The sequence below is a fragment of the Topomyia yanbarensis genome, chromosome 3 (assembly GCF_030247195.1).
Source record: "Topomyia yanbarensis strain Yona2022 chromosome 3, ASM3024719v1, whole genome shotgun sequence".
NCBI classification, from domain to species: Eukaryota; Metazoa; Arthropoda; class Insecta; order Diptera; family Culicidae; genus Topomyia; species Topomyia yanbarensis.
In genome coordinates this window covers 274,347,266-274,375,157 of record NC_080672.1, presented here as the reverse complement: position 1 = coordinate 274,375,157, position 27,892 = coordinate 274,347,266, and the positions used below count along the sequence as shown (strand labels likewise).

At 35.6% G+C, this 27,892-nt stretch overlaps 1 protein-coding gene across 13 annotated transcripts in view; it reads left to right on the top strand.

Annotated features, from left to right (window-relative positions):
- The window catches only part of LOC131690255 (poly(rC)-binding protein 3), a 788,104-nt gene that overhangs the window by 34,673 nt on the left and 725,539 nt on the right, over positions 1 to 27,892 (top strand). For 12 of the 13 annotated variants that reach the window (XM_058975878.1, XM_058975879.1, XM_058975880.1 and 9 more), the window contains exon 2: positions 26,107 to 26,136. The exons of the other annotated variant lie outside the window; for it this stretch is intronic. The gene's annotated coding sequence lies outside the window, so the exon portion shown is untranslated. The remainder of the gene's footprint in view (positions 1 to 26,106; positions 26,137 to 27,892) is intronic. 13 annotated transcript variants of the gene reach the window in all.

Below are 27,892 nucleotides of genomic sequence, written 5' to 3'. Positions count from 1 at the left end.
GACCTAGAACATCGTTATTCATTTGATAAGGTTCAGTGTGATGTCTCGACAAAAAAAGAAAACAGATCGCGATAAGTCGAAAATAAAACTGTTGATGTCATGAACATCAGTCACATCACTCCACGTATCAAATTCGGAAGTAAGCTTTAGAATAAAATATCATGATAACGTGCAAATAAATTACGAAAATCGTGACTAAGATCCTAAAATCAAGAACATAAATCATACTATTCCTGACAAAAATATCAAAAATCGTGACTAAGATCCTGAAATCATGAACATAAATTACTCGTCTCGTGACTAAAATATCAAGATCCTGCAATCATGAACATAAATCACGCTACTCTGACAGAAAAATCCAATAGCAAACTCATGCATAAACTATCGCGGTAACTTGATGAGAAAACACAAAAATCGCGGATAAGCTCCTGCAATCATGCTCCTACAATCATGTCGGTTGTGTATTCGAATATAACACCATGTATATATTCGACGCGAACTAGTTTTTTGGAAACACAAATAGGTTCATGAATACGAGGTTTATTATTCATAATTTCAGGAACTTGGTCACGGTTTTCGTAAACCATTTAGTTCACGAAATCGTGATCTTGTTTTCATAAATTTATGAACTTTTTCCGTGTAGCAAACTACTCCACGCATACGGTAGATGTTAAGTGTAATAACAACTCGTGTCGAATCTCTCGTTATGTTTTCGACAGCGAGTATGGGACGCAAGACACAAGAGCACCTAAATTTAAGTTAAAATAATTTTTTCTTTGGATTGTTTTATCTTCCTGTGTAGGGTGGCACACTTAATTTTCAAGCGTCATTATATTAAAGGTCAAATGGAAACTCGTGGGTTTTCAGCTTGTAACTTAAATTTTATGTGCCGATAAAAGAGCACATTATTTACCGGATGAGGAGTGGACTGGTGACAAGCTTGGAGAAGTTCGGAAAGTTCACTCGATGCTTCTGGTTATTCCTTGGTAGAGGTGTGCGCCACGCCGCCGCCGCCGCGCCGCGCCGTCGATTGCATGTAAAAATAGTAAGCACATCGGCGTGACGCTGGCGCGCCGCCAACCTGGTGCGCGGCGCACACCTCTATTTCTTGGTAGTTATGAAAAGAAGTTTTCACCAACCGCGCGCTGATAAAACAATGAACATTGTTCAGATTAATTTTTCTCTTGATTACCGGTTAGTTGCGCTCAAATCAGGGGAATAACTCGCTTCGCACCACTTGACGGTAGACGCACCACGTTTGGTTGCAGCAGTGTGCTCCCAGAGCTCATAAAAATCAGATAACCGCTCTGCAAATGCGATGACTTCTTCTTTTCTTTGGTTTGCCCGATTCTCGAAAGAATTTCTACCCTATCTAGAAGAAAGGGTACATCTGCTTCGCAAGTTAGAGCATTAAATATTCAATATGCGTAAATACACTTTTTTCTGTTGGAAACTAACATTCTGTAAGCGAAGGATGGCAGTACTCAACGAGCGAAAAAAAAGAAACAATTTCCCAACCCGATTCCTTCCATTTTCTTCTCGGTTACTTCAGTAGAATCTGCTCTAACTTTTTCCGTTTCCTTTCTTCACCCTTTGCGCTGCACCGAAAAACAAATAAAGTCTGCCGAGTTGGGTAATGGGTATAATAATACCCTCCCTACGGAACTGGTAAATGTGGTGAGATGAAAAGTCATGCATAGGCGAGTTCTATCGTGTCGTGCGTTTTGGAAACTTTTTTGAATTCCCGGCAAGGAAGGAGTTTTTACAAGTTAATTTTATGGCGTTCATGCAAAAACCCACGATGCGGGTGCATGTTTTCTCGTGTTTATTAGTGCTATCCATTATCTTGGTTTATTGAAAGGACGGTTTATGTTTGTTTTTAACGTCTTGACTTGACAGATGACCTGTAAGTAAATAGTTAGACATACTTTCGAATGGATGATTGTAGCCGTACTTTTTCGGCCTTTTTCGAATTTTCGGAAATAACGACGCTCTCTATAGAGGAAGAACATATAAATGTAAGTAATTTAAATATTCCAAAAACTTCTTCGCATCTCCAACAGAATTCGATTGAAATTTTAGTCTATTGCCAAAATTTTAATTTAATTCTCACAAAAAATCATTTGAGCTATTTTTTCAAACTGTAGAATCTATTATGTTAAACGTGGAACCTGAAGTAAAACTGCATATTTATGGCGACTTCAATCAACGTAACACCAACTTCATCGTAGACATTGAAAACGAATCTATCTTACTCCCAGTCGTAGGCGAAAATGAAACACTTCAATACTTATTTGACAAAATATCAGAATTTGGCCTGCACCAAATCAACAATGTAAAAAATAAACAAAATTCATATTTAGACCTCTTATTTACGAACTGCACTGAAGACTTCTGTGTTAATGCATCTTTAACCCCATTATGGCAAAATGAAGTATATCACACAGCAAGCGAATATTCAATTTTTATTCATCAAAACTCTTCCCCGAACGACTTGGAGTATGAGGAAGTGTCGGAATACCATAAAACCGACTTCGAAGAAGTCAAACGTAGACAAACTGTATTGAGTATAGAAGGAAATGTCAACAAATCAGTGACTAAATTCTATTCAATTGTAACGAATTTAATCTCTGGAACAGTACCTGTAAAAAGAAGAAGAAGAACATGGCGGTCAACAGCCTGTGTGATTCAACCAACATCTGAAAAAACTAAAAAATAGAAAACAAAAGGCACATAAAATTTACAAAAAAGAAAATAGCATAGAAAATCGACAAAATTATTTGGACATTGGTTCCCAACTCGACATAGCCATTAACACTGCACATGAAGAATACAATCATAAAATCGAGAATGAAATCAAGACTTGTCCGAAAAATTCTTCAATTACGTGAAAACGAAATTGAAAAGTAGCAACTTTCCATCCCAAATGCATTTTGACGGACATGTTCCAGACAATTCCAATATTGAAATTTGCAATTTATTTGGAAAATTCTTTCAAGAAGTGTATACTTCACATTTCGAAACAGACCGCGACTACTTTTCATTTATACCTGAATTTTCAAATGACAAACACGAAATTCTGAACACGAAATTACCACTGTACTAAAAAACCTAGACGCATCAAAAGGACCTGGACCTGACGGAATTTCCCCAATATTTTTAAAAACTCTAGCGGAAGAACTTACTCTACCATTACACCGTATTTTCAACATGTCATTGAAAAATGGAACATGCCCAGAAATATGGAAATCATCCTTTTTAGTGCCAATTTTTAAATCAGGCGCTAAATCAGACATTCGAAACCATCGAGGGATTGCCATTATCTCATGCATTCCAAAATTATTTGAAAAACTAGTAAATGACAAAATATTCCAGCAAATCAAAAATCAACTAACAAGCAAACAGCATGGCTTTTATAAGGGCCGCTCAACAACATCAAACCTTTTAGAATTTGTAACATTCACTGTAAATGCAATGGACAATTGCAACCATGTGGAAACTCTCTACACAGACTTTAGTAAAGTATTCGACCGGATTGATATTCCTTTATTTCTCTTCAAACTGCAAAAATATGGAATGGAAAATAAACTCTTGAAATGGTTCAAATCATATTTAACGAAACGCGAACAAACAGTTCGCTTTCAGAATATACTCTCTGAACCAATTCGTGTCACCTCTGGCGTACCCCAGGGTTCCCACTTAGGCCCTCTTCTTTTTATTTTGTACGTAAATGACATTACCTTTATACTCAAACATCTAAAAGTGCTAATATATGCAGACGACATGAAACTTTTCATGGAAATAAGAAATGTCAAAGACGCTGAAGTATTCCAAAGCGAAATCAACCTATTCCACACATGGAGTAGCAAAAGTCTACTCCAACTTAACGTAAAGAAATGTAACACAATAACATTCAGCAGAAAAACTTCAAATATTCCAATAGGAATATTACACTTAGGAAACAAACTAGTAGAAAAATGCAAAATTGTACGTGACTTAGGCGTAATCTTAGACTCTAAGCTCACATTTGTGGAACCTTACAATACAATAATAAATAAAGCAAATAGTATGCTGGGCTTTATTAAACGCTTCAGCTATAATTTTGAAGACCCCTACACAATTAAATCATTATACAATACATATGTCAGGCCAATTTTGGAATATTGCAGCGTAGTATGGAACCCATACACTGTCCTGTACGAAGAACGCAACGAATCAGTCCAAAAACAATTTCTTGTGTACGTACTTCGTAAACTAAACTGGAAAATAAATAAATACTTGGTTCTGGCATAAGGAAAGCTCAAAAATACATAAGAACTTAGACTATAATGAAGGATTTCGAAATCTACAAGCTGCAAGTGATCTGAGTAATCGATTCTTAATTGAAGCAGGTCAGCAATGAAAATTGCCTTAGAAACAAATACCGTCGAATATCCCAGCTAACCTCAGCCGGAAATGAACCGGAATTCTGGCTGGTTCCAGCTCGTATTCCGGCTTTGTAAAATAAGTTTCAGAGCTATAAGTTGGCTTAGATCTTTATAAAAATTTGTGATAACAAGAAACTATACTACATAAAAAATAAAAAACCTGTTTTAATCCACCTAGAGGCAAGGTGCGGAAAACTCGCTCACCGCCATGAGCGTACATGAATTTGTTTCCTTATACATCGTCGGGGGTTAACGCTCTCGTTAAAAAGATACAGACCCACACAACTCGTTCCGCATCACACCGTATGCGATTACGAAGAGAGAGAGAATCGGAAATCGCAAAATTTTTTAACGCGTTCCGCATTGCCGATGCAGTAAGGTAATGAGCGCCATCGAACATATTCGGCAGCGAACATGTTCGTTCGGAAAAATGATCCAAATCTTCGTGCGCAATCCTGAAACTAAACGATTGAAATATATGGCTGGCCTGAAAATATCGGTAGGAGTCAGTGTCCGCCTGGACACCGCACGGAGTGGCAGTTTCTGCTGTGTAGGTTCAACTCGCAGTCATTTCCTTGCTGCGTGTTAATTCTATCATGCGCATGTTTTCGCTCGAGTTGAACTCTACCATTGTATGTACAAATGCCGTACTTACGATGTAGACAAGATGTGTGGTAATGTACATTGGTTTAGATTTGTTTGGATTTAGTTTAATTTTCAATGTTCAGGCGCGTTCGGCTCCTTCCATGCGCTGCATTCGAGAGGAAACTTAGATTTGTCTTCTTTTCTATGCCAATAAATAATCTCGATAGTTGTGCGTTTTATAGCGTATCATTGCGCGAATATAGCTCACTACTTCCGGTGATATGCATTTGCATAAAATTGACAAAGTGTCGATTGTCGCTGATCAATTTTCTTGTTTTTAACTGTAATGATAATATCTTTTGCGTCAATCATATGATTATCCACGTTTAGGTGGTTTTGGCTTGAGACGAAGCTGGCCCAGGTTATAACTCAAATTGATGTCAAAATAAATTAAGTGATAACAGTTTCGGTTGAAACCTGACTCAGTTACGAGATCAAACAAAAACGCATTCGTGCTAGGGCATACGAGTCCGGCGCATAAAGTTCATACCTTTTTGTGTGCATGAAATAAATCGAAATTTTAAAAACAGTTTACCAAGCGAAATTTTCACTGAAGTGCTGTTAAGTTTATTAAGTTTCTTGGAACTAATAATTGGAATGTGGATTGAGTGATATTTAGTAACAAGGATCACCGTTCTGGCGGAGTAACTATTGGTGTTTGTTTCAGGCAAGATTTGTTCACAAAAATAGATAAGGCTAGTAACTAGGACTATAACCATTCATGTATACGCTTACAGTTGTATTATCTATAGCATTGCAGTTAATGATATTAGTCTGAAAGGATTCCGCTGGAGCAGTGCTGCCAGGGACATTTCCAGTTAGCAGTGAAAATGATATTTGTATAAATATTTTCGTTATATTGCATTATTATTGAAAACTGATAAAAACGCATAAATGTAAACTATCTTTGTCTATCTTTCCTATACTATGGGCTATTGAACAATTGGGCAGGTCGTAGCACTCTGATAGAAGCATTACTCTTGATAATCAGAGGTTTTTAGTGTTTCTTGATACAAACAAACCAAAAAAAAAGTTTAGCATAAAAGGTTTCGAGTGATCGGTGTGAATGAATTTGTTTATAGACATCATTCAAAAACCGGCGATGGAAAACGTGTGCAACTTTCGTAGCCATATATTTTTCCAATCATGATAACTGGCCAACAACATTTCGATCCGCCTCAAATTGTTTAAAATCACAGTATTTTCAAATCGATTGGAATTTCTGAATCGGACAAGATCAGTTGAGTTTGAATCTAATATTAATAGTACACCCCATGTTATATAATACTTTCAGAGAAAATTGGTTAAATCTCACGGTATAAAGATACTTTCCTAAGATTCAAATTTGAAAAATGTTACATGGTTAATTTTACGAAGATGCGAATTTTAATCCAGGTCGCAATTCTATGATTGTGAGTATTATGTGAATTATATTAGAATTTAAACTAAACTGTTCTCATTAGAGTCAGATCCAAAAAAATGTGAAAAGCCTTCAGACAGCACAGAAAAGCTATTAGGAAAACTTGGAGTCTCAAACCGAATTACATCTTTGAGTTTATATAAAAAATTGTATGTTTAATAATGTTCTTGTGTGGTGTCAGATGGAAGAAGTGATGACAATCCTGTAAAAGCTTAGCTATCTGCTGAGAATGGTGTGCATTGCGATAACTGGGACACTTACGATACAGAACTGCGTAGAACTGAAGAACTTATAAATACTATCAATTTGGACAGTCTTCGGCTATATTTTCCAAGCAACTGGATTTTTGCTAAGATTCTAGGGGAATTCTATTGTGCTTCGGAAAGTAAACATTGAGTAGTAGCTTATTACTGAAAGAGAAGTACATACCACAGAGAACAGACGTCCATCTTTAGCGTTCAACTTGTGTAAAAATCACTAACGTTGTCGAAGCTAATTGGGATATCTCCACCCGGTGCGTTACTGTCGTCATGTTTTTAGTGACCGAGTTCGATAGATTGAAAATCGAATTGTAATGCCTGAAGATATTTAGGTTTGAAGAAAACCATTTTTGTTGTAAAAATCACTTTCAACTGTCCAAACAAAAGGTTCTTTTGAAAATTTTCTCCAGAAATAGTCTTATTATTCAGTGTAGCGCATTCCTCTGTATTTGACTCCTAAAGTGGACAGACTCTGGGTCTTACTATAAAAATTGATTCCGTCAGACACTAGTTACACTGTTACCAGTTATATTATACATAAATAATACATTTCTATGCATTGTAATCAATAAATATAACACGTGTAGCATAAAATATAGTTAACCCTTAAACGCATAACGCTGTTTTAAAACAATATTACGCAAAACATCTCAAAATTATCACAGTAATGTATTGAAACTAGGAAACAATTTTCATAAAATTTAAAAAAAATATTTGCGCCTTTGAGGGTAATATGACTCCCATGTTTCGAAATAAAGTAAAATGTGATATCAATTGATACAAAAAATATCTATTGCACATTTTTAAAAGACCTATTATGTACAACAATAATGTTGCCAAAAACGGAACCCATTTGTTGCCAAAATCTTAGTGTACCGAAAAGGGAGCTTGCAAAAATCAGAACGTGCCAAAAACGGAATCTTACTGTACTATCATTGAACAGCCTCCAAGAAACATAAAAAACACATATCGTCAATACTTCCTCCATACCATTACACGTTGAAAAACCTTGTCAATACGCTCCAGTATTGACAAAACAACTGAACGTGTAAGGACCGTTAATACGGAACACAAACTAGATCAAACATTCTTTACTAGTATATATGATGATTGACAGCAGAAATAACAAAAAGCGCCACAAAAAGCATAAGCAATCAAAACATCGGGAAAACAATATTTAGAACAGATCCATTCTTGAACGCTCATCATTCCGAATTAGATCCACATGACATCACTGTGAACAGCCTAGTGAAAGAAACCGATTCCGCGCACCCCGGCTTGGCCACAAAGTCAAGTTACTGTACTATCATACTACAAATTATGCAAAACATCAAACTGTCTTGAAAACAAAAACTCCAAAGTCTGTTAATGATTAGCGGCTGATGATGTACAAAGGGACAATCTGCTCGCTTAGCAAATTACAAACACGTACACGCACTCGACTGACACTACACCACTCCATCGATACAAAACACCGCGGCAGCGTCAATGCAAACAATCGCAAGCACCGCTCCCGCTCGCATGCGGTGGGAATTGAATCGATTTTCGATTTAGGCGAACATAGATCGCGATCCAAATTTTTGAGGAAGAATCGCATTGCCGAACGGATCCGATCATCATTGTTCGGATACAATTCCGAACATGTATCGGAAAGAACCTAATTCGCAGCGATCCAAGGTGAGCGTAAGAGAGAAAAAATACGAACATGTGAGATACCACATTCACTTGGCTCTGGCCGATCGGGCGCTCAACAGATGCACACTCATAAACAAGAAAAACAGAATAAAGCATCGGAGGTAGGTGAGTGCGCATGAGCCTTGAGTGAGCGTAAAACGATGCGATTCTTCCTATCCTTGCCTAGAGGTGCAATTGTGCCTTTCTCATTTCTCCAAACTATGCTTTAATAGCTGGTTCGTACAATATAACTTTATGGAAATGTCTTTCATTCTTATTACACTTGGTAAGTATATATAAGAGCACCTTTTTGCATTCATCGCGGTATCGGTTTGAATCGGAGTTTTCTATGTGATCGACCTCCACAACCCGTAACTCCGGTGCTGGAAGTCGGTTGGAGATGGAATTTAATATCAGTTTCTGGGGACGCAACACCTTTCATTTGAGACTAAGTTGAGCAAATCTAGCCATTTTCGAGAAACCAATATAACCGTTATTCTGACTTTGGATGCTTCCGGATCCGTCGCGGGTGGCCAGTGTGGCCAAAGACACTTTGAATGACTGTTGGGGACCTAGATCTACAAATTCAACAGTTGTGTTTACATTTTGGAAAAAAATCACCTTTTTACATTCATCGCAGAATTCGTTAGAATCGGGATTTGCTGCGTGATCGTACGTATCACCCTGTAATTCAGGAACCAGAACTCGGATCCACACAAAATTCAACAGCAGCTGATGGACCTTTCATTTAAAATTAAGTTTGTCAAAATCGGTTCAGAAAATTCCGAGAAACCGATTTGGAAAAATCAACAAATTTTGTTTTGTAACCATACTCTTCAACTCGTAATTCGGAACAAGATGTCGGTTGAAAATGAAATTCAATAGCAACCTATGGGAATATTATACCTTTCATTTGAATCTTAGTTTGTAAAAATCGGTTCAGCCATCTCCGAGTAACCGATGTGGACATTTTGTTAACAAATCCGCACATACACACACATACATACACACATTCACATACACACATACATACATACACACATACATACATACACACATACATACACACAGATATTTTGCGATCTCGGCGAACTGAGTCGAATGTTATATGAGACTCGGCCCTCCGGGCCTCGGTTAGAAAGTCGGTTTTTGGAGCAATTGCATAACCTTTCTATATAAGAAAGGCAAAAGAATAATATTTAATTAGCTTAATAAGCATGAGTTCAATGTTATCTTCATGTGATTATAATTTGCAAAGGTTGGTGGAATGCGTTTGAACGTGTAGGGAATGGGGGTTTAGTAGAGTGGGTGTGGAGGATGCGTCAGAAATCCTTCATCTTATTTCGGTATACGGGGTGGATGAAGGAAATCTGGGCGTGAGGGTGATCCAAGAAGAGGGGAGTGATGAAGGAGGGAGGTGTAAGGGCAAGGTGGGGAGGGGGGGGGGAGGGGCGGCTACGCAATACTCAACTGCATATTTTGCCTTCCATTTGAGACTTGGTTTGAGAAAATCGGTTCAGTCATCACCGATGAACCGATGTGACTTTAATTGTGGAATATGCCCGGAATTCCGGACTTCCGGAATCGTCGATAGTGGACAATATATTCAAAGAATGTTTGATTGGCAATCAGTGATCTAGATCTACGATTAGAAGTATTTTTTTTTTTTTTTATTTCGATTATAGAGGTTTTAACCTTAAGGTCATTCGCCTCTTCGGGTTTGAAAAATCTCTTGTGAAAAATTTCGAACCCTATGTGCGGGGTCGGGACTCGAACCCAGGTGCGCTGCGTACAAGGCAATCGATTTACCAACTACGCCACCCCCACCCCCTATTAGAAGTAATTTGGTGACCATTTCAATAGTTTTTAGCCTCTGAGGTATTACGATTGTACCGATTTATATGGGAAATTCCAGTGTATCCTTACTAACACCCCTGTAACTCCGGAAGCAAGAGTCAGAACCGAATGAAATTCAGCAGCAGTCAATGGCATTACTGTATCTTTCATTTGAAATTAAGTTCGTAAAAATCGGTAGAGAATTCGTTGTGAAATGGGTGTGATATTAGCTTAGGAACTTGGCGGGTTCCCCGAGGGCGTCATGAACCGTCATAGGTGGCCAATGTGGTCAAAGCTGCTTTGATTGATCATTAGTGATCCAGACCCGCAAACTAGAGTAATGTTACATCAATTTTAATATGTTTTACATCATTTGAACATTATGGTGGTACCAGTTTATATGGGAATTTGCTGTGTGACCGCACTCTTCAACCCGTAACTCCGGAACCGGAAGTCGGATCAACTAAAAATTCAATAGCAGCTTATGGGAGCGTTATACCTTTCAGATGAAACTAAGTTTGCGAAAATCGGTTCAGCCATCTCTGAGAAAATTGTGTGAGTTTAAATGACACACACACACATACACACACATACACACACACACACATACATACACACACACAGACATTTGCCGATCTCGACGAACTGAATCGAATGGTGTATGATACTCGGCCCTCCGGGCCTCGGTTAAAAAGTCGATTTTTACAGTGATTGCATAGCCTTTCTTTATATGAGAAAGGCAAAAACGATTTTTTGGACCGACCTCAACATATATAACCCCTTAAGTAATCATGAACTCAGCTGAGTTTACTAAATTTTACGGTTACTTTGTAAGTTGGCATGAAATAGTTCCAGAAATATTTAATGACATATTTCAATGGGTCGATAATATCTACTGTATTTTAAACGACCTTCGAAGAAACCACTCTTTCCACTCTGTTGCTTTCTTTTGTTCACTACTGAAACTCTCGTAGATCATCCTCTCAACGTAATTTGAAAGTTTTGCATGTATTCTTTACATTATTTCAGCCATAAAAAGATTATTCAAAAATTGTATCAGTAAGTAATAATAACCATTGTCTCCATCAACAGCTTTTTTTAAATTTTAATTGCTATTCGCAAGTTTTTGCAAAACTAACTTGGGCTCATTTTAAACAAAAAATTAAAATCTTTCAAATGAATACAGCGCGATGGCGGGCGTTCGCGTGCGTCGGTTTTGTAATGACAGTAGAAGTTCATGTTTAATAAAAGTTCATGACAAACATCTATTTAAGCAATAGTTAAATGCACTAGTGACTTATTTTTGGTGATTTAATGGTGTAGTTTAATCATATTGATCCATTGTAATCGGTCGATACGAGTTGTGATCGGAGGTTTTCCTGGTTTTTGGATGACGATGACGACACTCACTTGTCTTCAATCGTGTGGAATAATGTTACCCTCAAGAAACTTATTAGTTTTGGCAAAGTCAGATAGATTCTTCAACAAGTTGAGGTTGATTTCGTCTGGCCCTGGGGCTGTTGTTACTCCACCATCGAAAATTGTGTGTCGTTCGCGCTATCTTGAGCGGATGGGGTGCGATAGGTTTTCTGTGCTGGGGCGGAATCCAAGCAAACCTTGGTGAAATCGAGTATCCAACGGTTTGGATATTCCTTGTTTCGGTATCGCATACGTCAGGCTGTGTCCCAATGAGTGCTCATCGATATTTCTCTCGTTAATCCATTAACGCACCGGCGCCAATAACCACTTTTCTTGGCTTTCACAAAACTCTTAATTCATTTTCTAACGTCAAGTACTGTCGATAGCTAGCAGGTAACTCACTTCGCGACTTTCTCCGCGTATACATCTGAGCACTCGTTGTCCCCATAAGGATTGGGAGAAAGTTCTTGGAGGTTCACGCCGAGTTCATGTTTCGAATGAGCTTAAATCGAGGTATCGACAGAACAAGTTAGTTACTCTTCCTCCACAGGAAGCGCCTGTGTCGAGTCGTGTCGATAGTTTAGCAGATCGCGGCGGCGTAGCTCTTCCAAACGATATTTCATGTGATACCTTACGAAAAAATGATTGGTTCCGATAGACTTGAGCCATTCGTGATTGAGACTACGATAAAAGATCAAAGATTATCTTCTACATGCAATTTAACTGTAGCCATAAAGGGTATAGGGATAAATCCGCGCTGGTGGGAGACGGATTCCTGTCATTTCATCCGTGTTCAAAATTGTCAAATTGAAGTTGTCGCAAATATCGCGGATTAAAGTAAATCGGTTATTATCATATAGGCAAGGCGGGAATATCGACATTATATTCCCCCCTAAAAAGCCCACAGCTAGCAATAGGTATCATTTTCCTACTTTGACTTGGCTACCACGACTCTAAGTTTGTCCGGACGAACCTTCCCAGCAAACAACGAAAGCTGAACGCGCTTTTAAAACGAAGGAATAAGCTGAACAAGAACTGTTCTAGCTATTATACAGCTAAATTGTTTGATGTGCTTTGCTATTTCGGTCACAGCTGAGAAGCGTTCTGTTAGGTTCTTCAAAATTTGACAGCTCTGTGTACTGTTTAAGTCGGAGAGTCTTAGAAGTCGATTCCGTTTCGATCTCCATATTACCATCCGGCGTAGGGGCAACCGTCATCACACGGAGTCTGCGCAGACGGGAAAGATCCAGCCTACATGGTCAAGGCTTTTGTCTGTCACGTTACATTTTTACGCATATTTCATAAGATAAGTCAGCAAAAACAATAAAACCATATTCTATCACAACTACACATTATTAAGGTCACTAAACCGCACATTTTTTGTACAGAAAGTTTTTTTCTATCATGAACCGTTTTCACTTTATTGTCATTTTGATACGTCTGTCGCGTTACACAATTTTCGCAGTTAGTTTTGAGATTGCCCGACTAAATAGAAAAAGTCTGTTCCGTTGGCCCCCAAATTAGCATGAAAACAGTTTTAAGTTGAAGCTTAGAAAGCAAGGAAGAGTTTGAAATATAGCTTTCCTGAAGAAAAACTTTGTTTTCGATTTTATGGAGTATTCTCAATGATCTGTCACGTTACAACCAGAATCTGTCACGTTACAGTTCTGCATTTTCATTGAAGCAAGGATACCAAGACAATCGTACACAAATCATCCTTAATCTAGGAACTGAGTATTAACGGGAAATTTCATGTTTATTTTGAAAAACATATTAATTTTGATGAACAAACGTGAAAAACTTTTGAAAAGATCGTAATTTCACGAAGTAACATATGTCGAAAGAAAATCTAAAATAACTTGAAAACATCTGCATTTTGAAGGATAATTTTTCGTGAGCATTTTGAATTGAAAACCCATTTTGAAATACATTCTATAACTAAATTATTTAAAGACAAAAAAATAAATAAAAGTTCAAAATTAAAAGAATTATTGAAATATGTTAAAACTTTTTATTGTTATTTTCTCTACGATGCAATTATATTTTAAAGTTTTTTTATTTGCATTTAAATTTTAAACGTGTTATGTTTTTTTGTGTTTGGTATTTGTGAGTTATTTATTAAAAGGACGTATTTTCACTACTAGATATTTTTGTTGAAAATAATCAAAATATTTCGAAAAAAAATTCTTAAGAGCATTTTGCTTCGAAATTATATTTAGTATTAATATTATATAAGAAAATTATATTTATGTCTGGCAAATACTAAGAAATTTAGAAGAATACTTGAAGTTAAAAATGTTTTCTTGCTAATAACTTCCTAATAGTGCAATTATAGTTTCATAAGTTTACAGGCAAAACATTGTTTTTCTGTAATTGAATTTTCAGTTTTTTTTGTTTTTTTGACAATGTATTTGTATTTTTAACATTTTTTTGCTTTTTTTGAAAAATTTCACCAAAAAATATTCACACAGAACAATTAATTCCCTATCATATAGTTTTGCTGAACAAATGGCGATTTTCGAACAATATATATTGAAAGCACTGCAATCAAGATCTCATACGCCCTTTTTAAATATTACTTTTGAATAAAAATGGTTTGTTTATTATTGAAAAATACTTAGTCTCCCATATACATGAAACGTAAAAGGTTTCATGAGAATCAAAGATTGTCACCAATATTGACGCAATTGAATCAAACTTGATAGAATTGCTTTACAGCAGAAAAAATCTGTCACGTTACTTAAGATAAACTGTGTTTTCTTAAAAATTGATAAAACTTTAAAGTTTTCACAATACAGTTTCAAAAAGTAGACTCAAAGTAGTAAGAAAAAATGCAGGTTAGACATTGTATGCATGCTGTTGGTGTGGTCCACAAAACTTTTTTGAATTTTTGATCTGTCACGTTACAAGTTATTTGGTTTCCATTACTTCACAACTGAAAATAAACAATAAACCATATTCATCAAAATTTTCAAGCAATATCATCAAATTTAAATTAGACTACGATAGAAAAATGTGGTTGCAAGCAAAAAGTTGAAAATATGGATTTTGTTTACCTTTTTATCTCCTTACGGTCTTTTAGTCATTTTCAGGTCATGCAAGTAGCATCAACAAACTTTCAAAAATGACAGACATGAAATTTTTTTCTGGGATCACCATTCATATTTTTTAATATTAGAGGTTATATACATACGGAAAACAAACAGTTTGACGCACAATTTGATAAAAAATAATTTCGCCTGTGGTTGCCATTTTCGGAGCCTTGACCACATATTGATTATTGTTCAATCCTCACAGAAGCGAACCATACAATGTGCAATATGTACAAAACGATACCGAAACCACAGTCTTTTATCACATCGGACTGATATGATAAGCATACTCGGTAGATTTGAGATCTACGGTACGGTACGTGTACAATAATAATCAGCAACAAAATTTGTCGAAACAGAAAATAAGACCCCTGCGGGATGTAATCTCCACGTTCATATCTAATATGCTACTACCAAGGTTTGAAACTTTCTGTGTAATTATGAGATATTTGATTCCCTTTCTATTCTACCTATTCTTAGTTTTACTAAACACTTAAACGATGTATAATTAAGCCTTTCCTTTCAACAAAAAGTCTACAATTAGCATAAACAATTCCTGCTCCGCCAGACAGCCAAGTCTATTCTTCGTTCTACTTCTCTTTGAGTTGGTGAACTCCGCCGTGATGGTCCCGAACGAAAAAAGCTTTATCTTTGATATTTAAAAAGAGATTATCATACAATTAAGCGTGCCAGGCAGCCCGAAGAAAAGCTCGCCCCACAGGATTCAAGAATCAAAGAGAAAACTTTTCCGCCCCGTTATTCGGTTCGCCGCAGTGAATGCAGTTTGTGCAGGCAGCGGAACGGGAGCTTTCCCCACTGCCTTCGCTAGCGCCGTTGGGTCACGGCAGTCCCTGGCACGGTTGGTTTTATTTTATAGCCTCTGTAATGGTATGAATTTACGGGTCGGGTTAAATTTTATTGCTGTTAATGGGAGAGATTTAGTGAGTTTCGTAATCGGGCAACTTTGGGAAATAAACGATCAAGTCTAGCTTAACTATGAGGTGAAGATTCGTGTCGAAAGTGAAATGTTATTTTCTTTATTCAGTTCGTTTATTTGATACGGCACGATTGCGTTACCTTGCATGTGCCAATTTCTTGATTTTTAATTTTTTATTAAACTGGAGGATTACTTAATGAAATATATTTTTTATGATTAAACTAAGATTTTACATCTATCTTAAAGCTAGGGATATATTCCGATATTCAAGAGGGGGCAATATAATGTTATTAAGACTAGAGATGCACCGAATAGTACTATTCGGCTTTCAGCCGAATACCGAATATTTAATGTTTAATTATTCGGCGTACCGTATATTCGGCTGAAGTTAAAATCGGTTGGTATTCGGTCAGTATATTCGGTCGACCTAATATTCGGTGCATCTCTAGTATTTTGTATATACCTATGTATTTTCTTTTATTTTGTTTCTTTTAAATATTTCATGAATATTAGACCATTACTTATCATACTCGGCCGAAAGTCGGTTTTTATTATTCGGCGTACCGTATATTCGGCTTAAATCAAAATCGGCTGGTATTCGGCCCGAATATTCGGTCGACCGAATATTCGGTGCTTCTCTAATTAAGACTAGGGAGATCAATGAGAACTATTTTTATGAGTAGTTATATGGTTTGGATTTTTTAGAAAGAATTAATATTAGAGCAATTAATTATAATAAGTTAAAGGGAATAATTATGCAACCATCTTAAAACAGGGAACACCGTTCGATATACTAGAGGAAGTGAATGAATGTTATTAGGACTAGGAGGGTCAGCTATTTTATGAGTAATAGTACAGTTGGGAATTTCCATCGACATTATTATATTTAGCAATCAAAGCCAGAAAACACTAGGAAGGTAAATTAGCTTCGGCTATATTCAAGAGGATGGGATGGGCAATTCTTACATCAGGGTATCAAAGGCAGGGGAGTGAGGGTAAAAAATGAAGACAGCATATATTAACTTACAGTTTCGGGCAAATGGGAAATCAACAACATCGATTACAGACTCGTACGGCCTTCATCAAGACACATCATGGGCTGAGGCGCCGAGTGGTCCTTTTTGAACTGACAGGAATTACCCTCCAGACGATTTTGTAGTACGGCTCAGTTACGGATCAGCAACACACTGAGTTGCGCGTGTGAAGTTTATGCTGTGGGTACCGTGTTTGTTAACTCATTTGATTTAGATGTTTCGTGTCACCTTGAAGTCGCAACTATCAATAGTATACGACACAATCGTAAAATGGCACTTCTGAAAATGATAAGAATATACAAACAGGGCAGTTTGATCTGTATATTGATTGTTTTTAAGAAGGTATATACAAGGTACATATAGAGGAAATTGCGGCTTACGAATACATCCCAAACTGGAACATTAGATTATCTTACTCGTACCCGAAGGAAACCCAATAGTCAAGATTTGGCAGAACAATACTTGGCGCATGCCCAGACAATATGTTCGATATCGTGATAATCGTCACCACAAGCGCAGATACGATACCCAATACGTCGGAGATGAAAGTCACACGTGTAGCGATTAGTCATGAGCCGAGACATCACACGAATGAAATCCCGACCTGCATCCACAGGGTTGCCAAAATTAAATCTGTATTTTTGTCCTAAACAATCTTTTCATCTGTATTTACTTTTCGAAAAATCTGTGTCGATATCTGTATCGAATCAGTTGAGTCGTTTAACCTTTTGCTGGATTATGTATTCTTGTGGTTTAAATCAGTCAAGCAAGGACCTGTTTACATTTTTAAAAGAAAAAAAAACACTACAAGTCGTTCTGGTATTTTACATCCAGAAACTTGAACTTAATCGATGTGCACAATGGAAAAATAATTTTCTTCTTCATTTAATGACTTTTGTTGATATATAATGTTATATATTGAATTTTAATGGTTTTTCGGCAGATCTCGTACCAGTGATTAGCCATTGCGCATGTAGTCCTATTTACGAAGTGGGGAAATATTTTTTCCTCACCTACTGTGTCTTGAGAGTCATTCTATCTCGATATACTGCCGTGTCATCATCGTGGTACCTACCTTCATGTTCGCAAACAGAAGTTCTTTCTTGCTTCTTGCCCTAATGAGTCACGAATGTTCACTTTCTCACTGATGGGGGTCTTCTTTTATAATTATGAACAAAGTACCGAATGTTTGATAATTTTTTTGAAGAAGTAATTTTACTTAGACTTGTGCGCTATTCTGTAAAATGTTTATTAAGGTTTCACCTATAAAATAAAAATTTTCGAGTACCAACCTACAACGTATCAAAAATGGCGGCTCCAGCAAAAGGTGTTTTGTAAATCGACCTCATCTGCGGGCACGATACAGGTCACAACTCGTCGTTTACAAGCAGAAAACCAAAACGATCTTGAAGATTACATTCCATGGAGGGCCCCAACCTAAAAAAACATGAAAAAATTCGTCATGGAAACAAAATGGCGGCCACTTGAAAATAAAGTATCGTTTTTTCGCATGATTTTACCACTTTGGCCGGGTGCAAAAAGTCGTTAATGATTAAAATATTGCGATTTTGTAGGTTACAGCGCCGGCGAATGTTGCCTTCTTTTAGGTGGGCAAAACGCGAAGTTGATTGGTTGAATGATTCAAAAACAAGAATGCCTCCAGATTCGAATAATCTTGTTTACAGAAAATGCGTGTAATAGTTTGGAAACCGTGTATTCGTGTACAATTTATGTTACTTGATCTATTTGTCTAAGAATAAGTGAATTTATGGGTTTCTAAGATCACTAAACACGAATTTGAGATTTTATATGGAAAATTTAAAATAGCGGATCGAATATGGCAAATTAAATAAGTAAAATATAAAAGAAAAATATTTATCAATTTGAATGAAACTTTGGATATAAGTATATTTGGAGTCGCTGAACGCGAATTTGAGGTGAGATTTGAAAAATTTTAACTATCGGATCGAATATGGCAACCAAAAAGTGATCTTAAAAAATGTTCATGGTTTTTTATCAAAACAAATGTTTTAGAGAAGAGTGAACAAAATTTTAGATTAGTTTTAAAGAGCGCGGCGAACTTGTTTCTGAGCGTCCGTCAACGATATAGGTCCGTTCAAAGCCATGTAGCGACGAAACTGATTACTGATTAAAAAACTACAAGGGGCAGCCCTATGGGGTTGCACGAACTGTTGACGTAGGACTATACTACTTAATGTAAAATATTTATTTTCTTAGTGCATTTAGAGTAATAATAAATCAAATATATTTCTTACCTATAGTTTAAGTACAACCAATCAACATCGAATGTTACATATTGAACCAAACCTTCTTAGTTATCAGGTAGGTGATCGAATCCGATTAAATTCATTTGAGAAGATCCGAAGAAAGAAGACAGGAAACCTTGATCGAACTAATAACTGGAACTAAATAATTATAGCACAATATCAGCTTTTAAAAATTGTAGAAACTTTTCGATTGTGTGTGTTAAAAAACCCGGACCAGTAAAGAAAAATCAAATTTTAGGCAATATCATTTCATGTATAGACCAAGCTTTCTAGTTATATTTTACCATTATTGTAACTTTCCTAAAGTACGCATATCATATATCAAAACTATAAATATACAAGAATCGAAAACAATTTTGTATATGGACTTAGATGCGTTTTTACAACGGTTTTTCGAGTGGCAGTGTATTCAGTCATAAATAGGCTTTGTAGTATGTACCTACTAACAGAATCAAAATATGATAGGCTGAGTGGAAATGAACTGGAAATGAATTGAACGAACGTAAATAGTAAAATTTCGTTGTGTTTTCTATAGATCCGCGTAAATTTGTTGCTAAGATAGTTTTCGTCTTTGCGCAACGAAAGCACAGATTGCTATCATGCAGGTTACGCATGCAACCGCTAACAAACAGGGATGCCACATTGAAATCTGTGTTTCGGTCAAAAATATCTTTTTAACATCTGTGATAACAGAAACAAGAAAATAATCTGTGATAAATTTCCGAAAAATCTGCGAAAAATCACAATATTTCCAAAAATCTGTGAAATTTTCATCAAAATACCAGAAATCTGTGAAAAAGTATCTGTGATAAAAAATTGTGAAAAAAATCTGTGACATTGCAGAAAAATATGTGAATATGGTAACCCTGCTAACAAAATAGATATACCTACCTACGCTGATGATGATGGGTAGAGCGAAAGAGATACGAATAATTGTGTTCGAGATTGTACATAAAAGTGTGCTGGAAACGAGCACAAGACAAAAGAAAGTATAGTGTACTGAGTAGCGTACCTCCACAGCCAGTTCAATGGACTTCTAATTCAGCTACACTGGCTGTGAAAACACACAGCGCAGTGATGTGCTCCGCCTTTCGTTCAACATGCAACTGAGCTTGTCAGGTCAAATCCGTTCTTTAAATAGTCGATGATGACGTCATTCATAGAAGCGTAGCGCGCTAGGTACACAAATCTGTCCTGCTGGACTTGGGAAGCGCTATCTTCTGTGTAAATTCGTGATATTTTGACTAGGTTGCACATTATTTAAGTTTTTATTGTTTTGATATCAAAAATCGTTGGGTTTATCTATTGGAATCTATTCTTAGAAGTATTTCGGGGCGATATGTGCAAAAAATTTGAAAATTTATGGTGAGATGGTTGAATTATATGCGTTTAAAATTGGACCACTTTTCGTTACATACCATTTTTGTAGAATTTGCAACGTGCACCCCCATATCGAAAACAAAGACGTAGTCCTACGTCAAAAACATTTTACCAAAATATTGCATTCGATTTATGAAATAAAAAAATCGATCATTTGAAAAAAATAGAAGACTTAAACCCCTAACTGCCCGTACTTCTTGACTCTACCACAATGCGGTTATCGTAATGTGTCTGGCAAAATTGTAGCGACGTCATTTGTATTGCAAATCTTGAATTTTTGAATCTATAACTTTTTTGCCGCTTCTTTCAAAATATCAATTCCAACTGGGTGGTCATCAGCTGAACATTCATCTTTTACATTTTCAGCCTAATGCCGTAATCTACTGTATCTATGTAGCTTTTATTATTTAAGGGGCAATTTCGACGCTAGTGGCGAGACTAGTTACAATATTAACTAAAACTTTACTAATTTTCCATATTTCATATTGAAAAAAAATGGATTTTTTATCTTTAAACTTGCCCTAAATATATGTTTTATCAGCACCATTTTTTTTCTTTTTTTAATAGAGGTTTTAACCTTCGAGTCATTCACCTCTTTTCGGGTTAGAGAAATCTCTTTAGGAAAAATTTCTAACCCAATGTGCGGGGTAGGGAATCGTTATTTTATTTTACAATTTTGAAGGCAAGACAACAATGGATCTAAACACGCTAAATCTTGATAAAATTGTTTGACACATTGAATTCAATAAGATTTGTAAAGCTTAGACTTGTAGTTACACGGTGAACCAAAAAAAGCTCGAGTGTAGTAAAATGGAATGATGAAAACCGAAAAATCTCATATTTTACTGCAAAATTCGCTCACCTTTCTTCAAAATAATACGAGAAAAAAGTTCAGTTTTCTGTGGTTCATCGACAAGCATTCTTATTAAAAGAAACAAGTCAATTCGTTTGATTAATTTTTGACTTATCGTGTTCGCCAATTTGAAAACGACGGTTTCTGTTACACCAGTACAGAATTAAAAAAAATCGATTTTTTATTTTGGACTAATAAATAAATAATAATGTGCTTTAGGATGTTAAAAAATATATCCCAAAAGATGGAAGACGAAAACAATATATATACAGGGTGTTTGGTTCATGGTTAAGAATCTCTCGGGGGGTGATAGACTGCCATATTTGAAGAAAAAAATTGTTCTACACATACCATCAAATTTCAACCGTTACAGAGTTATTGAACTTTTTGTGTAAAAAACTTATTTGTCTTTAAATACCTCTAACTTTAAAAGTATACTTTGTATTTTAAATGTTTTAGTTCCATTCGAAAGGTGAGAAAATTTCGCATTGAGTGATGTCCTCACAAGTTTCAGCTAATGGGTTTAAGTAGCCTTTTCAAAGTAATTAATTGAAAATTAAACAATTTTGAACGATTTTTCGTTCATTTCTTGAAAATCCTAATAGTTAACCTCATCCTTTTAATAATTCAGATTGTTAGTCTTGGTGTGCTGCTTAATTCGTTCTTTGACATGATACACTTACCTTTTCTTATTTTCATGATTTTGGGTTATTCAACATGGATATTTTTATCTCATTTCCACTAGTACCAGCTCTAATTGAAAAATTATGGCACTTATTGTACTTTTTTTCATTTTTATTCGAAAGCCAGGAAAATTTTACAGTGGAAAAAGTATTAATACCTTTCAGTTAAGTGAATTTAGTATTCTTTTAAAAGTAAATTAGTTTAAAGTTAGTGCTATTATTAGCATTTTCGTTAATTTTCTTAAAATAGTAAATAATAAACATCACCATTATTATCATGGAAATAATGCATCTCAGCAAGTTCTACAGTTCTTTCTTTGACTCCATTCAATTATCTCTTTTGGTTTCGACGCAAAATCGTTTTTATCACATCGTTTCATATGCAAAAATAACGATTTCGAACCCACTACATTTGTGGCGGGGTCATGCTGTGTTAACTATTAAATAGCAGCAAAATTAAAAGAGATATAGACAAAGTGTCAAATAAAAAGTTATAGAGAACATTAAGGGGCATCAAATGAACAATAGTAACAACAAAATTTGGTTGATTAATGATTAGAATAATTAAAAAACTCTCCAAAAACACAAATTTTGAGTTATTTCGTTAGTAAAAAAATCATTTAGTACACTTAACTAAAAGATATTTGTACATACACTGATAGGAAATTTTCTCAGCTTTCCAATCAAATCTTGTAAATAACGATATAAAGCATATTTTTTAGATTAGAGTCTTTTAAGCACTTGCAAGTCGGTTACAGGAAAAGTATAGTAATGAAATCACAAAGAAAAGAGAAGAGATAGAAATATGACGTCCAAGAACAAATTATGAATCGTCTAAAAATCCAACTTTTGGATAATAGATATTGCTATAATCATACTTCATTATTTCGAGAAAATTAGCAAAAACCTCTTCAAAAACACTAACTTTTAACTACTTTACAGCTAAAAGGTAATTAAAACTTATTACTTAAAAGATATGAGAACACCATTCAATAGGAAATTTTCTCACCTTTCGAATGGAACTGAAACATTTAAAATACAAAGAATACTTTTAAAGTTAGAGGTATTTTAAGACAAATAAGTTTTTTACACAAAAAGTTCAATAACTCTGTAACGGTTGAGATTTGATGGTATGTGTAGAACAATTTTTTTCTCCAAATATGGCAGTCTATCACCCCCCGAGAGATTCTTAACCATGAACCAAACACCCTGTATAGACGAAATCGCGGACTGTTACGTTACATTCAGACGGATATTTCGACATAAATTTCCTTGATAATACATATTTCTGTTATTATTTATACAACCACCTAAAAGTATGCTCATTTGGTGAGATTTTCTTAAAATATAAAAAAATGTATGCTTTGTTATTTGTGAGTTAAGAATGTCCAAGGATGGACTGTTACGTTACATAATTTTGGAAGCAGCTTTTAAAGTTGCCATACATTGTCGAAAAAGTCTGCTCTCCTAGTGAACTATTTTTAACAAATGTTACATATTTTATAAGCTTAAAGGTGGAAGCTGAAAACAAAGTATCGATAATACTGAAAAATTTATTTTTGACTTGTTTAAAAGCGTAAATGTTCGGACTGTTACATTACATGTGCGATCTTTGTTTGCGTCTAAAGTTGGATTATGCATTAAACTGACATTAGTTGTTTTATTATACAATGGATAACCTTAATTACGTGGTTCCATGATAAAACATGCAATAGATTCCAAGAAATCAAAATTAAATAAGGAAAAACCGAGCTACACCCAATTTATTTTTAATCTTATATAAATAAATTAAAACTAGATTTCTAGTTGGGCCCCAATACAATATGTAATTTTTTGGTTTATTCCGATGCAGCTGATGTTAATCATGCGTGGTCAATTGAGAAATAAAAATTGTTTGAAATTGGATAAGCAGGACAATACCTTCCTTTCAACCACCTTCCTACTATACTTTCGCTTAGGTTCAAAGACACTAAGCCTTGTGATTATAGCAATTGTCGACTAAGCCCGATTGTATCAAAAAGAGCTCTTTACATTGCAGTAGAAAATGAATTTTAATTCTTTCTGGTGATTCAAGAGGAAATTCATATGGTTACGTTTAGAAAACTGACTTGTTTGGGTCACTACATGAAGAATACAATTTTTCTTTTATTATGCAATAAAAGAATTTTGTTCGTCATGTTGTGACCCAATTGAAAGTGAATGTATAGTGAATTATATCCCTGATTCATAGTGTTAGTAGAAGCGAAAAATCTATTATTCACTTGAATTTGATGAGTCGTCGCTATGTCGCGAATACTTTTTACTTGAGTAATAAAGGAAAGCTCATTCAATATGTATATTACATCGATAATAATTTTTCTAGCTTTCTCGATGTTAATATTCATTTCTGTACTGTTTAATACAGTATCAAAGTCTGAAGTAATGCACGATACAATCACATGTAAAAATGTGCTTCCTTGATATCATTTTGGCATTTGTCCCTCTGCTATCAATATAGAATATTCCGAGTGAAATCGAGCAATAGTTATATTAAATTTTCATACCAAATTCGCTTTTGAAGTGAAAAAAAGCAATTGCACCAATGCACTTATTTGCAAACTACAAACCTTATTTAATTTATTCTAAGCATTAAAAGGATGTTTTTGGGCTATAAAATCAACACAGTATAAAAGCTTAAATAATCTATGAAAAAAGACTGTTACGTTACAAATTGTTTTTGGCTCTACACAATGACATACCTAAATAAAGCACCATAGTTTTATTTTTTTAGGAAATAGGTCAAAAATGCTCGAAGAAAATTTCATGTTTATGTTTTGTTGACGTGGTAAACTACGCACAAAAAGACTTTTTGGGATTTTGGACTGTTACGTTACATTGAAAAGAGCGAGCGAATACTTTATCATACAAAAAACTGATGAATTTTTTTTCTTCAAGTACTCCATACAGTTACGTTTACTCAACTTTAATATACTTGAAAAAAAATCAGCATGTAAAAAATAACATATGTTGAAAATAACAATGTTGTTAGTTTAGCGTTCAATTTTTGCTTATTTTTACTCACTAAAAGGCAATGTAACATTGAGCGTGATATTTTCGATTTCAATAACAATTTTGAGTTGACAGTTGCATTGCTCGATACTTCAGGATGTCTATCACCCACAAAAAATAAAAAAAAAGTGCGGAAATGAAATAAAATTTATTTTTCACGTGATTTCGTTTTTCGCGTTTTGGTCCATATTTGTTCAAATTTTCAATTCTCCCGCAACGCCTCTTATGTATACCACGTGTGTACGGCAAACTTTAACCGCGTTTTTCTCGAAAACACTTTTTATGAGCTGGCCGGAAACGTAATTCGAACAAACCAATAATTATTTTTGATCGCTTTGAAATTTCCGCAACGTTTTCAAAATTAATTTTTCCAGCGACGTACGTAGGAATTTTTTTATTTAACTTTTCTTTAATTAACAATTTTGTGACGATATTCATGGCATTTTCGGCGTTGCTTTAGACCTAAGGAATTAGAAAAACTTTAGTATTTAGCTCTAGATCAAAAATTATGGAAGATATATCTGCGGCCGTGGACTCCTTCCAAAAAACGCCCATGGGAAAAATGCTGCAAAGATCTTGTGATGAAATTGCTCGAAAAAATTATTTTGTGTTATTCATTACCTATGCTATAAATCGAATTTAACAAAATCTCACTTCACCTCTTTATTGCGCCAATAAAAATTCCCGAAATATGCCTATTTTTTCGCTTTACAGTGGTGTAACCCCTTAAAGGGTGCCCCGCATCAAATTGCATCACAGAAAAAAAAAACGCTGTAGAAAACAACTCATTGGGTATTTTCCCTTGAAAATTTGGGTAAAAGTAGCTTAGAGTGTATTGTTTATACCATATTTTTATTGCTGTCAGTTTTTCGAAAATTGTTGCCGATAGATTGAAATTTGCGTGTGTTATAGCAAATGCCCAAGAGGAATGCATGGCTGTTTAAAACAACAGACGTTCAGCATGGCCACCGAGATTGCGGGATAGTCTCAGATAGAGGTTCGTTACTAACAATAAAACGGATAAAATGATGCCCACTACACCAGACGCCCCCTTAATAAAATAACACTAAAAGTTGTTCTAATGTATTTATGTCTGTTTTCAAATTTCAGTTACGTTTTCTTCAACCGGCTTGTCAGCAGGTAAGACTCAAATTTTTCAGCATATTTTTATCATGTATGGTCCCATTGCTAGTTTATACGAAAACAGCAATTGATAAGCGCAGCAAAATAATATTATTTTCAACAATAGAAAATATACAACGAAAATATTCATGTACAGTCAATAAAAAAAACTGTTTGCAACTTTGTTCTACACGGATGATTCAAACAGAAAGAATGGAAGTCTGTTGATTTACCACGATGAACTCTTGTTAGTAGAAATCCAAACACGGCAACGCTAACACTTCTCGGCAATATCAAACCATGCTGTCAAGAAGCAGATTGTCCCACGATAAACATCGGCACACTGGCCAGCTTCGGCATGTTAGAGTATATGGAAAATAGAGCCCGCTTATTAGGGTGGTCGAACAAATCACTTCTCAGTGCATCAGAGAGTTTATGTGTAATTCTGAATAATGATAAACAATTTTAATGGATTTTAAAAACACAACGCATAATAATATTTCTAATGTTCTTCATAAAATTTCGGAAGTCGCTGTTAGATTACACTACTGTGTGTATACAAGCTACACATGAACATTTTTGTCGTGTTTCGGAGAGAAGCACTCGGATCTCTCTAGCACCGGCCGAAAAGCGAATGGTGTTAATTATTTGATGTTTGATAGGTTGGTTTCCAACACTGAATAATTTATCAAAAACTCTCATCTGCTGCAGGGGACAGACAAGCTCGCTTCCGGACTATATGTGTGTGTGCCAGACAGGACCAACAACGACGTATGTAACGTTCTACATACCTTCCTCTGAGCGGTCCGTAATGGCCGAGGGCATACACGCATATTGGAGCCCAACACGGCGTTAAAAATTTCATCAACTTTTGCGCCCAAAGCAAAGCTTATGAGTCTGCCAACCAATCTGGTTTTGCATCAGAGCTTAAATTCTGTTTTCATATTTTCCCAAGGGGATGCGTGAAAGCAGTAGCTATGTGTATGCATATAAACACAAATACGGCGGGCTTGTGTCGCAGGATGAGACTTTTACTTGGCTCGTACTTTTTTACATATGAGTTTATCTTTTGATTTGAAATCGTAGGTTTAACATCCGTCGAAGCTGAATTCTGTGTACATATTCATACATGTAAGGAGGTACTTATTCAACCAGTGAACACGTTCGTATAATTTTAAGACGGTATTTATATAAAATGTATACCACAATCAAATGTTGAGTCGCTTTCGTCTCTTTGATGTGTGTTTTTATAATCTCAGCTTGCGTGAAGCATGGGCATCATGGGATCATCATGTCATTAAATAAATAAAAGTCGGTTTTCAGAGCAATTGCAATACCTTTCTATTGAGAAAGGCAAAAATATAAAAACCTGTTTTAATCCACCTAGCGGTGCAATTGTGCCTTTCTCATTTATCCAAACTATGATTTAATGGCATTGTGGAAATGTCTATTACATTATTATTACACTTGATGAGCAATGAGCATATATAAGTGCACGACTGTCGCGAACCTGATAAGCAACATGTCGACACTGACACACTTGAAACAAGGAAAAATATAATATCTAAATAGTTTAATTAGCGTGAGTTCAATGTTGTCTTCTTGGTAGAGAATGGAAGGGATATAATTAGTGGGAAGGGGAGGATGCGTCTGGAATCGTCTAACTTATTTTAGTATACGGGGTGGATGGAAGGTATGCATGTAGGAGGTTGGTCTGAGAGGGTGGAGGGTGAGTGATGGGAAGGGGGTTGAGAGGTAGAAGGTGGAGGGGTAG